The sequence below is a fragment of the Staurois parvus genome, unplaced genomic scaffold (genome assembly GCF_062004578.1).
Source record: "Staurois parvus isolate SC_StPar_1 unplaced genomic scaffold, SC_StPar_1.0 ptg000066l, whole genome shotgun sequence".
Classification (NCBI taxonomy): Eukaryota; Metazoa; Chordata; class Amphibia; order Anura; family Ranidae; genus Staurois; species Staurois parvus.
Window position 1 is genome coordinate 1,691,153 of NW_028317862.1, and position 6,000 is coordinate 1,697,152.

Sequence of the window (6,000 nt, forward strand, 5' to 3'; positions counted from 1 at the left end):
ACCTACAACTTCAAATCTCACCAGAGGACTGGGACCACATTTACGATCATATGCATAAAGGCTCCATTTGTGTCTCTACACAAGAAGGCAATTATAAATTATTTTCCAGATGGTACAGAGTTCCATCTGTGGTTCGTAAATTTGATCCTAACGCCTCAGATCTATGCTGGAGATGTTCCCGGGCAACAGGTACTCTTCTACATATCTGGTGGGACTGCCCGCGGCTGCAACCCTTCTGGAGAAAAGTTTTGGACATAATCACACAAGTAACTACATACACCCTAGACTTTACCCCAGCACAGTGTCTACTTCATCATTCCTCACTTTCTGTGCGGACTTATCGTAGGTCGCTTGCTTTACACATGATAAATGCGGCAAGACAGTGTATTCCGATCCATTGGCGATCGGAATACGTTCCCACCGTGCGAGAGTGGTTTCTTAGGATCATCAGGATCGCAGAGATGGAGGAGCTGATTTCAGTGGCAAAAGAACACCCCGAGAGATTCAGGAAGACTTGGGCGTGTTGGAATCATTTCCAAATTACCGATACTTATCATTGTCTAATGAAGGAATGAGCGAGAGGAGATTTGGTGACACGGAAACCCCTAGAACGTTCACCTCAGGAATAGTTACATTACGGGACTTTAACGAAATTGTATTTCTAAGTAATGATTGAATCTATCTCAGCCTGGAAGCTGCTAACTGATATGTCTGGTTTGGTTATGCCTATTTAGTTATATAACTCACCCTTCCCCCATTCACCTCCCCCCCCTCCCCCCCCTTTTTCCCTTTTTTTTTTTTTTTTTTTTCTCTCTCTCTCTCTCTTCCTCTGTATTCGTCCCCTATGTCCCTCCTCGCCCCACTATGATATTTTTCCTCATACTCTTCCTCCATTCCCTTGCTCGTCTCATTCCCATCTCTTCTTTCTCTCAGTTTCACCTCTTTACCATATTCTAACTAACTATATTTTTCATAAGGTACAGAGTACTTACAGACACACAGGTGTAACAATACTCCTCAAATCTAATCTATAATGTTTAGGTATGGAATCCTAAGACATATATGCCTTGAGTTGACACGACTATTGTTATATACCTCACTGTCCTGTTTCTTTAGTTCTCCCTACACAAGGACTTTTGTACCCCGTCTTTCTATATATTACATACTGCTAACATCATTGCTATGGGTATATGCTATGCCTTCCTCTTAGGACTGTATTTCAGATTGTGCTACGATTTACTTATATGTCCTGAACCCGTCTGCGTTACGGGAGAACATGCTTAAAGACTTGCGCGGACTGCGATCCGTATTTGTTTATGTCTTGTTATGCCTTTCATATCTCAATAAAAATTTCTTGGAAAAAAAAAAAAAAAAATCTATTAATACATTTTATTAATACATGGATCCAGAGAATTACATGATCAAAATTCATGTGATTGTCTGGATATATGGATTAATAATACCACTTTGTTTGCAATTTGGTCACAAAAAAGTCCCGTGATATGTTTTGTTTTTGAATTGTATATAAAACATTGTCATCTTTTGTTTCAATTTAACCACTTGCCCTCCAGTGGATTTACCCCTTTAATGACCAAGCCATTTTTGTTCGATATGGGCCTGCGTTACTTTAACTGACAATTGTGTACATAAATTAAATTTACGTCCTTTTTTCCCCACAAATGGAGCTTTCTTTCGGTGGTATTTCATTGAGTGTGTGGTTTTTATTTTTTGCGCTATAAACAAAAAAAATTGACAATTTTTAAAGAAAAACAATATTTTTTACTTTTTGCTATAAAACATACCCAGTAAAAAAATTTAAAAAATAAAATTTCATCATTAATTTAGGTCAAAATGTATTCTGCTACATGTCTTTGCTAAGAAAAAAATCCCAGTACATGTAAATTAATTGGTTTATGTGAAAAGTTATACCGTCTACAAATGGCGATATATATATACTGGAATTTTTATTTTTTAAAACTAGTAATGGCCGCAATCAGCGACTTATAGCGGGACTGTGGCAGGCATTCTAACACTGAGTGGGAACTGACTAACTGCCACTGACATCCCAATGACACTAATACAGTGATCAGTGCTAATACAAAGAATTGAAAGAACTGACACTGAACTAATAACACTGGGCAGGAAGGGTTTAACATATGGGGCGATCAAAGGGTTAACTGTGTGCTGTATGCTGTTTTACTGTATGTGCTGTGTGTGTTTTAGTAGGGAAACATGCTGCTGTGTATTTCTCTGCACATCAGAGAAATACACAGCAGCATGTTATTGCTGACAGGAGAGGGGCCTGTGTTGTTTACACACAAGTCTCTCCCCTGTCACTGTTTCTCTGCAATCGCTGGGTGCCGATGGAGAATCTCTGGCCGGGACCTGGTGATTGACATCTGTAGACGCCAATGGCGGCATGGGTAGGATGGTGCTCAGGTCTTCCATCCCAGGAGTCCTTGCGAATCCTAGTTAGGAATGAAGTGTGCAGCACAGTGCCATTATTGCACAGGCACGAGATCGGGAGGTGTATGCTGAGGATAGCCAGCAGCACCTAATCCCGGAAATATAGACCTGCGGGCTTCAGATGCCCACATTCTTCATGGCTCCTGCCTGCTTCCTAGATCCAGGTAAAATATTACTTATCAAATAAAGAGCAGGATAGCACATATACGTTTATTCAGGTATTGTTATGGGAAAGATGAAATATTAGCGGGTAAGCTTTTTAAAAAAATTGTCATGGGCACTTCAGCTTCGCTTTAAGAAGGTAGAAGAACAACATGGTGTATTAAAAAGGACTTTTTCTGTAATGCCAAAATAAAAGTTAAGACATTTTTATTTTGGACAGAGCGAAGAGAAATTAGAACATCTGTCAGGTTTTACTTGCTGTCTGTGCCTCAGTTAGGGTGATTCACCCTCTCTATATGTCATGATTATCATTATCAATGAAATTGAATATAAAAGAAAATCCCACATTTTTGTGTTGCCCCCAGAACAGGATTAGTGGGGATACTTTCCAACTGGGATGCTAGTTCTGGTGATACTGGTGACAACCAGGGCAGGGATTTTCTCACTTTAGAGGGATTTCTTCTCACTTCCTGTTTTGGATATAGGACAGCAAGTGAAGGGAAACCTCCCAATGGGATTCAGATGCCAAAAAAACCTTACAGAGGCGTTTAACCACTTGCGTACTGGGTACTTCTACCCCCTTCCTGCCCAGGCCAATTTTCAGCGCTCTCACATTTTGAATGACAATTGCACAGTCATACAACACTGTAACCATATAACATTTTTATCATTTGTTTTCACACAAATAGAGCTTTCTTTTGGTGGTATTTACTTGTTGCTGGGTGTTTAATTCATTGCATTATAAACAAAAAAAGAGAAAAAAAGTGAAAAAAAAAAGGTTTTTTTTGTTTCTGTCTATTATAAAATTTTGCAAACAGATAATTTTTCTCCTTCACTGATGTGTGTTGATGAGGCTGCACTGATAGGCAGCACTGATGGGCACAGATAGGCAGCACTGATGGGCACTGATGAGGTGGCATGGATAGGCAGCACTGATGGGCACAGATAGGCAGCACTAATGGGCACTGATAGGGGGCACTGATAGGATGATAGGCGGCATTGATAGACAGCACTGATAAGCTGACACTGATGATGCTGCACTGATAGGCGTCACTGATGGGCATTGATGGGCGGCACTGCCGGGCAGCACTGAAGGGTGGCACTGATGGGTGGCACTGATGGGCACAGGTGGGTGGCACTGCAGGGAACAGGTGGGTGGCACTGCAAGGCACAGGTGGGTTGCACTGATGGGTACAGGTGGACAGCACTTATGGGCACAGGTGGGTGGCACAGGTGAGCAGCACTGCTGGGCACTGATCATCAGTGCCCTGATGATCAGTGCCGATCCCTTTGCTGACAATTGCCGGTTCTCGGCAGTACTTGCTGTGACAGCATGAGCAGAGTGCAGCCGATAACCGGCAACTGTATTTACCGGTGATCTGCTGTGTCATTGGACACAGCTGATCTCAAGGTAAAAGGCCGTTTACCATATCACATGATCAGCTGTGTCCGTAGGACACCGCAATCACTGGCTGTTCCGGGTGCGCGCTGCTGGGGGCGCGTTCTGGAATGACATCCATGGACGTTGTCCCAGAACTAGACAACCGCGCTGTAGCTGTCCTTTGGCTTTCGTGCGGATGGAAACTAGTTAATGTGTGTTAGGAATACACATTTGCATAATTACATGCTTAAAGTGGTTCTAAAGGCTCAAGGGGTTTTTACCTTCATACATGGTATGCATAAAGGTAAAAAACCTTCTGTGTGCAGCAGCACCCCCAGCCCCATAATACTTACTTGAGCCCCATCACGATCTAGCAATGTACACGAGAGTCTTGGCTCTCTAGGGACCCTCCTTCCCCATTGGTTGAGACAGTAGCAGGAGCAATTGACTCCTGCTGCTGTCAATCACAGCCAGTGAGCCAATCAAGAGAGAGAGGGGGTGGGGGCGAGCCACAGCTCTGTGTATGAATGGACACGCAGAGCAGTAGCATGGGAGCAAGCTTGCTTGGGTGCCCCCATAGCAAGGTATTTTCTATGAGGGCACTTGGCAGGAGGGAGGGGCCAGGAGCGCCGACAGGGGACTAAAGAAGAAGAGGATTGGGGCTGCTCTGTGCAAAACCACTGCACATAACAGGTAAGTATGACATGTTTGTTATTTTTTTTTTAACTTGCCTTTAATATCACTCTAAATTTATAGCCATAGTAGCCCTACTCCAGTCACCATGGAATATGTTAAGGAAAATGTAGAATGTTCATAAACAAAACGGGAAATGTAAAATTCTCTGAAACTGCCCATTTCTAATTACATAATTCACCTAGAGCCATGAAGTCTGAGACAGTTAATTGTCTGAGTTTCATGGCCGAAGATGTGCCTTTGTCCTGGTGGGAACTGGGAATGAAAGTGAAGGAAAATCAAATGTTCTACCTTTCAGAACAGGAATACAGGGAATATCTTTCAATGTCCTGACAACTGTCTAAGGGAGGAGAGGATTTCCTCTTTTTCTTTTCTAAAGGGCAGAAAATGAAAGGAGATCTCCCCAGGTGCAAATAAATGTAATATGGCTTTTAGCCATTTCTTACTCTATTCAAAACAACAAAAATATACTTTAAAGACTCCCCTTATATACAGGAGGTTTGTATAGTTGATTACATTGATTCTCACTAATGCTGCAAAGTAACAATGCAATTATATGTTGAGATATGATTCCCAGTAACAGAAAGCCCAAGTGTGAAGTCTAAGGTGTAGCCCTCCTATTAGGGCATGTGCTTGACTGTGTGTTTGTACCATTGGTGGTCACTTTGAACTTTTCAGGCAAACAAGAGGAACACAAGAAAGGGCAAAGTGCTCAAGAGTTAATAAATAGAAGTATCAGATCTTCTCACAAAGCTGACGTTGTGAGGCAGAGTTCCAAAGCTGATGAGTAATATAATTGCTGTTTGGCTGCTGACATAGATTGCGTAACCAGAACATCACATCATATTCGGAGAGCACGTTGTGAAGTTGCTTAGCTCCACAGTATCTGCAGGATGAACTGAAGTTCCCGGCATGCAAGGTTTACCCATCTAGTGCTCAACATATTCCTGCAAACATAACATGTAGCTTTACTTTTGCTATGCAAGAAAAGAAATAAAAAAGTATAATAAAAGGGAACCCTAACAAATTTTGCTAGACCTTGTGGTTGCAAAATACCCAAAGTATAGCTCAGTTGTACCTTTCCCTTATATGCAATGTCAGGATCCCTTGACATGTGGGGGTTTATTTACTAAAGCTGGAGAGTCCAAAATCAGACTCCCTTCTGCATAGAAACCAATCAGCTTCCAGGTTTCATTGCCAAAGCTTCATTGAACAAGCTGAGGTTAGAAGCTGATTGGTTTCTATGCAGAAGGGAGTCTGATTTTGGACTCTCCAGCTTTAGTAAATAAACCCCGTGG